This window comes from Amia ocellicauda (genome assembly GCF_036373705.1).
Source record: "Amia ocellicauda isolate fAmiCal2 chromosome 11 unlocalized genomic scaffold, fAmiCal2.hap1 SUPER_11_unloc_1, whole genome shotgun sequence".
Classification (NCBI taxonomy): Eukaryota; Metazoa; Chordata; class Actinopteri; order Amiiformes; family Amiidae; genus Amia; species Amia ocellicauda.
The window spans coordinates 897,557-906,251 of record NW_027102659.1 but is presented as its reverse complement, the minus strand read 5'-3'; the positions used below and the strand labels follow the sequence as shown (position 1 = coordinate 906,251).

The 8,695-nt window shown below is 44.9% G+C and overlaps 2 non-coding genes across 2 annotated transcripts; both read right to left on the bottom strand.

Moving 5' to 3' along the window:
- Window positions 1-1,578: 1,578 nt before the first annotated feature.
- Window positions 1,579-1,651, bottom strand: trnav-aac (transfer RNA valine (anticodon AAC)). Its single transcript has one exon. It is a non-coding gene; the product is annotated as a tRNA-Val (tRNA).
- A 6,151-nt stretch (window positions 1,652-7,802) lies between these two features.
- On the bottom strand, window positions 7,803-7,875 carry trnav-cac (transfer RNA valine (anticodon CAC)). Its single transcript has one exon. It is a non-coding gene; the product is annotated as a tRNA-Val (tRNA).
- Window positions 7,876-8,695: the final 820 nt, after the last annotated feature.

The window sequence follows — 8,695 nt, the reverse complement described above, 5'->3', positions numbered from 1 at the left end:
AATCTCCATCAACTGCAAGATGCTATCCTATCAATTTGGGCCAACATTTCTAAAGAATGCTTTCAGCACCTTGTTGAATCAATGCCACGTAGAATTAAGTCAGTTCTGAAGGCGAAAGGGTGTCAAACATAGTATTAGTATGGTGTTCCTAATAATCCTTTAGGTGAGTGTATTTTCACTGACCTATTTTGCATTGCTCAAGGACACATCAGGACACTTTGGAAACTCTTTCAAAGGAAGAACGCCCTGAGCTATGACAAGACTTACACTTACCCCAACAAGGTGATGCTCAATGGCTTGTTCAAACAGCTGCTGCTCGTCTTGTGCCACCATCAGACAATCACAGAGCTATTGTGCCTTCTACACCTTACGGTAGCTTTACTTTAACAATAATAATGACGGCGACCACGACGACAAAAAGAAAAACAAGAACAACAACAACAACAACAAGAACAATAACATCATCATCAGATTTTAATTAAAAGTGGCTACACCAGCGTTTACAATTTCAACCTGTCGACGGACGGACGCTCTGAGTGCACCGATTTCGGGATACTTCGGAAACTCTTTCAAAGGCAGGACGCCCTGCGATCAGACAGTGCCTGCACTTAGCCCAACAAGGTGATGCTGAATGGCTTGTTCAAACGGCTGGTGGTCTTCCGTCACCACCAGACTATCAGAGCTATTTTGCGCCTTCAACTACATAAGAGTAACAGCAATGTCACCGATCCTGCTACGGTCGTATTGCAACAGCAACGACATGTATCGATTTTAAAAGTGTCAGTTCCAGCGCCTCGCAAAGCTACCCTTCTGCGATCATTTGTTCTCAAGGTCAGGATTTCTTGCCACTCCGAGGAAGAGAAAACGACGGCCGGCCATGGGGCAGAGAGATGAGGACGGGTAACACGGCACTGGCACGCGTGCACCGTGGGTTGTTTCCGCCCAGTTTCGAACCAGGGACTTCTCGCGTGTGAGGCGAACATGATAGCCACTACACTACAGAAACCAACCTGTCCTGGGGTTTCGATTGGCTCCCATCGAAGCAGGCTGGTAAAACGCGCACAGGCGTTTCCCGTGGGCCTGCCTGTGAGATAAAGGTTTCTATTTTCACTGACCTATATTGCATTGCTCAAGGGCACATCAGGACACTTTGGAAACTCTTTTAAAGGAAGAATGCCCTGAGCTATGACAAGACTTACACTTACCCCAACAAGGTGATGCTCAATGGCTTGTTCAAACAGCTGCTGCTCGTCTTGTGCCACCATCAGACAATCACAGAGCTATTGTGCCTTCTACACCTTACGGTAGCAACAAATCTAACTACTGCTTTACTTTAACAATAATAATGACGGCGACCACGATGACAACAAGAACAACAACAACAACATCATCATCATCATCATCATCATCATCAGATTTTAATTAAAAGTGGCTACACCAGCGTTTACAATTTCAACCTGTCGACGGACGGACGCTCTGAGAGCACCGATTTCGGGCACTCCAATGAAGAAAAGCTACCCACCGCCTCCGGGGAACCACGAGGGCAAACAGGACGAAAAGGGCCGGCCCACAGCAGGCTGTTTCCGCCCGGTTTCGAACCGGGGACCTTTCGCGTGTTAGGCGAACGTGATAACCGCTACACTACGGAAACTGACACCGCCACGTCTTGCTTCAAACGGTTACCGTTGAAGCCTGCTGGTAAAACGGGCTCAGGCATTTCAGGTCGGCTAGACTGTGAGATGGCGTCTGAAGTGCCGCGAAAGGATGCCATTTTCACAGACCTGTTTGGCATTGCTAAAGGGCACATCAGGACACTTCGGAAACTCTTTCAAAGGCAGGACGCCCTGCGCTCTGACAGTGCCTGCACTTAGCCCAACAAGGTGATGCTGAATGGCTTGTTCAAACGGCTGGTGGTCTTCCGTCACCACCAGACTATCAGAGCTATACTGCGCCTTCAACTACATAAGAGTAGATAGTAGGGTTTTTTGGGCGCGGCCTATTTTGTTATGACGTATGCCCTAAGCTTATTAATATTCCTACGTCATAATTGGGGGGCGTGATTTTAGGTAGAGTTATTTCCTTAATTATTCCTACGTCATATCCGTCAGAAAGTGTACACCCATAAAACCCTGAACATCAAGGCCACCCATAAATACCCCCACCCCTCTGAAGGCAACGCCCCGAAACTCTCCTCTCTATTTAAGAACCCGCGCTGCTTTTAGGCAATACCTCTTTAATTCTCAGCATCAGAAACATCCCGCTTCTTCAACATGTCCAGCGACATCAACATGAAACCCCGCAAGAAACAATCCCGGGCAAGGGTTCCTGTACTCACCAATTTGAAGATTGAACGCTCCTGGGTGTTGTTCTGGGGGGCTCGACGGGGTTACCGCTTTAAAAGGGATCCCAGCTATGTTGGAGTGGAGCTTTTTGCTTTGGGAGAGAAGGAGGGTACGTTGGAACCTTTTGAGACGGTAATTGAATACTCTTATGAGGACTGGTTGAAGGTGATGGCCTGGAGAGATCTGGGGCTTGTGGATAAGACTCTAGAAGGCTTGCAAGAGGGTCCAAGAGAATGCGAAATGGAGTCTCCGACTCAGGGTTTTGAAAGGTGTGAATGGGAAAGCTTGCAGAACTACGGTAGAGTGGTGAAGAGTCTATCTCTAACTACAGATCGTAAGGTTTTGTTTAGCAGTACTCTGATTACAAACCCTATTGAAGGGGGTGTGGAGGATCCAGAAAAACAGGTTACTGAAATTATGTTTGACGCCGTGGACTGGCCGTTCTTGAAAGAGGTCATAAACTGTATAAATGATGGTTTTGACATCTTGACCAAATGTTCGCAACTGGATTTGGTTAGAAGGAGAATATGCTGGATTATGGATTATATATCCCCCTTGAATGACGACGACGATGATAAAACAGACGACGTGTGGGGTTTTGGAGGGGGGTCTGACGGCTCAGGGGCTACTCTCTTCTAAGAGGGCGGTGTGTCGTGACGTAGTGAAGAGATAGGATAAAAGGCGCAACAATTCAATCATGGTTTAAAATTAAAGAGAATGTCTTACCTGAAAGCTGCGGACGTCGACAGGCTCTACAGGCCTCTTCAAACCCGGGATCACCCCTGGTTCTATTCCCCAGATTTTGTATACACTCTGGAACCCTTTGACTGCGGTTACTCTCCAAGACCTCAGACCCTGGACTGCTTCTGCAACTGGTTCTGTCATCAACACTCTGCAGCTAACCTGAGAGCGCTATTACACCATGTGCTTGACAGAAAAGTAGCCAACGCGAGCCTTTTCTCTACAGATTTAACCATCGATGAGGATCAACTTTCAAACCTGGAAAAGTGAATGGCTGCTGTAACAAAGACCGGGGGATACGAACACTGGGATGAAGCGCTCAAGGGGGCCAAGAATGATATTAGGCCATTTCATCAACATCTGTATGACCTTTTACTGAGCATGTTTAATACACCTCTGTTTACTTTTAAAATAGGTCATATTGTTGTTTTATTTACATATGTAACTGAGGTGTGTGCCTACAAGATAAAGAAACAGGTATATTTGTTGATATAGATCAAGTAACCAATCATCTGATTTCTTTTTGTCTGGACCGTAGAAAAAATTGTTGTGTATGTTATACTTTTCTCAAATGTCTAAAAAGGGGTATCTGCTCTCCTGAAGTTGAATAAAAAACCTTGTATAAAAACTTTGCGCATAGTGTGGGTCTGTGTGGTTATTTGACAGAATGACTCGGCAAGCTCCCCAAATGCAGGAACTATACTACAACCCAGCCAAGATTGGGGGTTTGGCGGGTAAGAAGGGTTTTCAAAGAGGACTCGCTGAGGCCGGAGTGAAGGTTAATGATGTGGTTGTTTCAGAATGGTTACGGGAACAAGACGCCTATACCTTACATAAACCTCTCAGGATTAACTTTAAAAGAAACCGCGTATATGCAACTGACATAGACTCACAATGGCAAATGGATCTAGTCGATATGTCAAATTTATCAAAACATAACAATGGTCACAAATTGATGTTGATGTGTATCGATGTGTTATCAAAATATGCCTGGGCTCGCATTCTACATAATAAAACAGGTCGGGCGGTGACAAGGGCCTTTGAGGATATATTGTCCCAGGGTCGATGTCCTAAAAAACTGCAGACTGATAAAGGAAAAGAGTTTCTCAACAGAGAATTTCAGAATCTACTGAAGAGACACAAAATACATCATTTCACCACCGGTAATGAGCTTAGGGCATCGGTAGTGGAGAGGTTTAACCGCACCATAAAGACCAAAATGTGGAGATATTTTACAGCGGTCAACACGTTCAAGTATTTTGATAAAGTTCAGGATTTTATCGATGCTTACAACCAAGGGTATCACACCAGTATTAAAATGAAGCCTAAAGATGTTGATCAAAGTAATTCTTTTAAGGTCTATAAAAAATTATACGGACCATTTATTAAGAAGGGAAAAACTACTTATAAGTTCAACATCGGTGATGTGGTTCGCGTTTCAAAGCTAAGGAGTACTTTTGCCAAAGGTTATGAAGAAACATTTTCTGACGAATATTTTACAGTTACCGAACAGTTGGCTAGAGACCCACCCGTGTACCGGTTAAAAGACTATGACGGGGAGGATATAGAAGGAACGTTTTACGAAGCCGAGTTACAAAAAATTATTGTGGGTAAAGACAGTGTATACAGAGTTGAAAAGATATTAGCTGAAAAAACCCAGAACCGGAAAAAATATGTGTTGATGAAATGGCTTGGATGGCCTGAAAAGTTCAATAGTTGGGTCCCGGAACAACAGGTTTCCGATATTCAATCCTTATAACAACTTGCCCGCGGGTGTGTTGTGGGCATTACTTTCGATACTCAAGATGGAATCAGGAGGCTTCTACGTGACTCTACCCAGTAACGCCTCTCTCGATATATACCCTAAAAATGAAATATCCAGTTACACGGTACAATTTGGAAAATCTATAGATCTAAGGGGGTCGTGGGAAGTGGGGTTGGCGGAAATACAGTATCCTTACACTTGGGCTGTTTTACAAGATAAGGATGCCACCTTCGCCATTTTTGATGATGTTAAAAAGAGTCAATGGACATTCACGATACAAGGAGGTTATTATGACAATGTGGATAAAATATTAGATGAGATGCATAAACAGTTCTCAGAAGGCACCCCCAACATCAAGCTATATTACAACCCTATTAAAAACAGAGTGTACAAGGTGTCAAAACCAGGTATTAGCATTCAAACCAGCGGCCAACTGGGGCGTATATTTGGGATCTATTCTGACACAGAGAGCAGGTTCTCAGAAGTGGTGGGGCGGCTTTTACACTCTTTATGTGTATACGGATATCATAACCCACCAGAGGGTCGGGGATAGTTATGTCCCCCTTTTGAGAAATGTACTTATTAAAGGTAAAAGCAATGACATGGTCACAATTACTTATGACAAGCCACACTACGTACCAGTCTCAAAGACCCAATTTGACAACATCACGATCGAAGTAAAATCGGATCAGAATATCAACGTACCCTTCCGCTTCAGTAAAGTTATTGTCAAACTACATTTTCGACCCCTGAAACAGTTTGTACATTATTAAAATGGCTACCTCGAGGGGTTATGTAGATCCTAGCGCCTATGTGGATTGTTACAAGATGCAAGCCGGGAACGGCTTGCCCGGTTTTGTAGGAGCCCCCACAATGTATGGCGCCGGTCTAGGAGGACTCTTTCATGGTCTCTTTAGAATGGCCGTACCCCTGCTTAAGAGAGGCTTTGCTATAGCCAGACCCCACTTGAAATCAGCGGCTAAAAATATTGTTAGTGACGTGTTCACCAATGTTATGAACCGGGCAGCTAGCCATGAGCATCAGGAGGGTTCGGGTCTCATGGTAATGGCGAGGAGGGGGGGTAAAAGAAGAAACAGCATGTGTCCACCAGGGCGACGAAGATCCGTGGCTAACAAAAAACGAAGAATCTCTCATTCTCCAACATATCGTGGAAACACTCGGAGAAGGAAGCAGCACAAGAAAAAACCTGCAAAAAGAAAGTCTCAAAGAAAGAAAAATAGAGCCTCAGGATACATCTTTTAAACATGTCTTTTGTCAACAGTCTATCGGAAGAATGCGTCAAATCAGAACTGGATCTGTTTACAGTTCCATACACTCAAACGAGTATAGATAAGATCATATATGTAGAGATTCCCCCTCTTTCTGCAATTTCAGACACGGCCCCTCTGGAGTTTTTTATAGCTGGCAATGGCGAGGATTATATTGATTTGAATAACACATTTATTTTAATGAACTGTAAAGTGACTGATTAGGATGGCGATGCAATCGAGAAGACGGCCAACGCTGGGGTCATCAATTAATCAATTACCCGGTGGCCACCATGTTTTCACAGGTGGATGTGACCCTGGGAGATCGGCTCATTAGTCAAAGCAGCAATACTTACCCCTATAGAGTCATGATGGAGTGTATCCTTAATTATAGTGAGGAGACCCTAAGCAAACAGTTCAGCCCCGGCCTTCTCTTCAAAGACATCCCGGAAGCTATGGACGACAAGGATCCAGAGGGACTCAATAAGGGTTTGCAAAAAAGATCGGCCTCTTCAACAGAAGGGAGGACCTTTGAGCTAATGGGGCATATCCATGCAGACATATTTTTCCAAGAAAAACTCATGCTCAACGGGGTAGACATTAAAATTAAAATGATCCGTAGTAAAAGTGCTTTTTGTCTGATGACCCCTGATACGGAAAAATATAAACTGACCATATTATCGGCCTCGCTGTTTGTGAAATAAGTGTCCGTCTCCCCGGCGGTTAAACTAGGACACGCGCTGGCGTTAGTGACGGCAAACGCCAAGTACCCGATCGAAAGAGTCTATATGAAAGTCCACAGTATCCCCGCAGGGACACGGGTGATGAACCAGGAAAATCTGTTTCTAGGACAGCTCCCAAAACAGGTTATTATAGGTCTCGTGGATAATGATGCATTTACCGGGGTTTACAACAAGAACACCTTTAACTTTAAACATTATAACGCGGAATTTATAGCATTGTACGTCGATGGTGTGCAGGTTCCATCCAGACCTTTTCAACCTGACTTTGAAAACGGCAATGCGGTTCGTGAATATTACAGTCTAGTACTGGCTACGGGTCGCCATCTCAAGGATCAAACTCTGCTGATCGATCGCCGGGAATACTGCAGCGGTTACACCCTGTACGGTTTCAACCTGACCCCTGACGAAGAGTGTGGACAACATATTTCACTGATGAAGACGGGCAATATGCGTTTGGAGATGCGTTTCAAGCAGCCTCTACCACACACTGTAAATATGGTCGTGTATGCTGTGTTTGACAACATTATTGAGGTGAATCAGAGGAGAAACGTTCCGTATGATTATTATTAAAATGAACACCAGAGAGCTCAACCACATCATGAATGCCCTGGCCGGCTCACGGAAACTGTTTCAAGGAGTCAACGCCTGCGATCAGCTGCCTAAATTTAAGATCAAGAATTTACCTGCAATGTACATAATCAACACACACCCTAAAAATATGCCCGGAGAACATTGGCTGGCTATTTATCTAAGGGAGGACCATCGTGGTGAATTTTTTGATTCCTATGCAAACCCCCCGGATTTCAGACCTTTCCCTCGGAAGATCAATAACTTTCTGCTCAACAACTGTCAAGAAACCATTTACAGCGGTCGTCAAGTACAAAGTCTTCAGACCTTCACTTGTGGTCAGCACTGTGTGCACTAGCACGCATGCACCGCGGGTTGTTTCCGCCCGGTTTCGAACCAGGGACCTTTCGCGTGTGAGGCGAACGTGATAGCCACTACACTACGGAAACCGACCTGTCCTGGTGTTTCGAATGGCTCCCATCGAAGCCGGCTGGTAAAACGCGCACAGGCGTTTCCCGTGGGCCAGCCTGTGAGATAAAGGTTTCTACACTCACCTAAAGGATTATTAGGAACACCTGTTCAATAACCAACCAATCATATGGCAGTTGCTTCAATGCATTTAGGGGTGTGGTCCTGGTCAAGACAATCTCCTGAACTCCAAACTGAAAGTCTGAATGGGAAAGAAAGGTGATTTAAGCAATTTTGAGCGTGGCATGGTTGTTGGTGCCAGACGGGCTGGTCTGAGTATTTCACAATCTGCTCAGTTACTGGGATTTTCACGCACAACCATTTCTAGGGTTTACAAAGAATGGTGTGAAAAGGGAAAAACATCCAGTATGCGGCAGTCCTGTGGGCGAAAATGCCTTGTTGATGCTAGAGGTCAGAGGAGAATGGGCCGACTGATTCAAGCTGATAGAAGAGCAACTTTGACTGAAATAACCACTCGTTACAACCGAGGTATGCAGCAAAGCATTTGTGAAGCCACAACACGTACAACCTTGAGGCGGATGGGCTACAACAGCAGAAGACCCCACCGGGTACCACTCATCTCCACTACAAATAGGAAAAAGAGGCTACAATTTGCACAAACTCACCAAAATTGGACAGTTGTTGCCTGGTCTGATGAGTCTCGATTTCTGTTGAGACAGAATTTGACGTAAACAGAATGAGAACATGGATCCATCATGCCTTGTTACCACTGTGCAGGCTGGTGGTGGTGGTGTAATGGTGTGGGGGATGTTTTCTTGGCACACTTTAGGCTCCTTAGTG